This window comes from Fukomys damarensis, unplaced genomic scaffold (genome assembly GCF_012274545.1).
Source record: "Fukomys damarensis isolate Sample0158 unplaced genomic scaffold, DMR_v1.0_HiC HiC_scaffold_19, whole genome shotgun sequence".
Classification (NCBI taxonomy): domain Eukaryota; kingdom Metazoa; phylum Chordata; class Mammalia; order Rodentia; family Bathyergidae; genus Fukomys; species Fukomys damarensis.
Window position 1 is genome coordinate 32,955,444 of NW_022900931.1, and position 1,418 is coordinate 32,956,861.

General features: G+C 35.3%; 1 protein-coding gene across 9 annotated transcripts in view; it reads right to left on the reverse strand.

The window, feature by feature from the left end:
* Positions 1-486, reverse strand: part of Arhgap12 (Rho GTPase activating protein 12) — a 92,976-nt gene extending 92,490 nt beyond the window's left edge. For all 9 annotated transcript variants that reach the window (XR_004517949.1, XM_033765634.1, XM_010621327.2 and 6 more), the window contains exon 1: positions 447-486. The gene's annotated coding sequence lies outside the window, so the exon portion shown is untranslated. The remainder of the gene's footprint in view (positions 1-446) is intronic.
* Between the last annotated feature and the right edge of the window lie 932 nt (positions 487-1,418).

Sequence of the window (1,418 nt, forward strand, 5' to 3'; positions counted from 1 at the left end):
AAAAAAAAAAAAAAAAAAAAAGATCTCACATATATGTAAATATTTCACATTCTGGGGGAAAAAAATCAAATCTAAAATATTTCTGGTCCCAAGAATTTCAGAAATTAGAGACGCAACCTGTACTTTGTTGCCCTAGGAGACTAAAACATACCCAATGCTCAAGGATGACAATTTTAAAGCAAACTGAGACTTAACCAAAAAATGTGTAGATCCAAGAAGTCCACAACAATCTACCAGTTTGCCCCAGCGCCCAAGGATTGAACACAGTATTATATATTGTACTGGTAAAATGATTACTTTCCTGAAAGTGATTTTCTTCTCTAAACAAAACTTATAAGGTGGTAAATAATTAATGCAGTTTCAGTAACTAAAATTTACTATGTAGGCAAACTACTTGAGTAATATTCAAAACAATAATGTTTTCAAAATAAATATTTAAAACTTACCTTACAAAGACACCGAAGTATCCAGTGTTACAATTAAACCTATAAAATAAAAAAGTTAATTAACTGTAAATAAGATTCCCGTTGGAATGGTTACACTTTTAGAAGTGTAATATTCCTATAACAGGTATGAGAAACACAGGATGGTTTTTTATCTTGCGATTGTGTTTGGCACAATCTGAACATTTTGTACACACAATCTCTAGGGCACAGAGCCCTCACCAACTCCAACTCCATCTCTGCAGGACTCCCTTTGTAAATTTCTGGTTGTATGAGAACAATTCTGGTAAAATAGTTAAGATGACAGAACTGGTTTTTAAGTTTATGGAACTGTGTGGGCAAAGAGAACTGAAACCGCATCAGAAGTTATGGGAGTCCTGCCACACCCTACCCTGTGCCACTTCACTCCGTTACAGGCCTTTACAATGCAAGAGTTCTAACTTAACCAAAAGACGAAACTCACCAAGACATCCCCACAACGAATGTAACCATTATGTACTGTAAGCATGCACTAATAAAAAATTCTTAAATTACATAAAAACGTAAAACAACTAAAGGGCTGGGAGTGCAGCACAGCAGTAGTGGTCTTGCCTAGTACAAATGAGGCCCCGGGTTCAATCTCCAAAAAAGAAATAATGCTTTTAAAATTAGCAACACCAACTGTATGGCAACTTGGTAATATATTCTTCCCAACGTCATGAAGTAAAACACACACAATGTCATGTATGTTATATTCTTTTGCCAAAAGCCTATTTCACCCTCAGCAATTATGAGGAAACCAATTCAGAAAATGAGATATTCTAGGTAACAGACCTGAACTCTTTGTAAGAGTCAATGTCATTAAAAATGATAAAGAAAAAGGGGTTCCTAGAGATGAAAAGAGATTGACATGTTAACCACCAAATCTAGCTGGTGGCCTAGTAAGTACCTAAAATTTACCACATCTAAAATCTACTTCCTATCTCCGTCCTGACA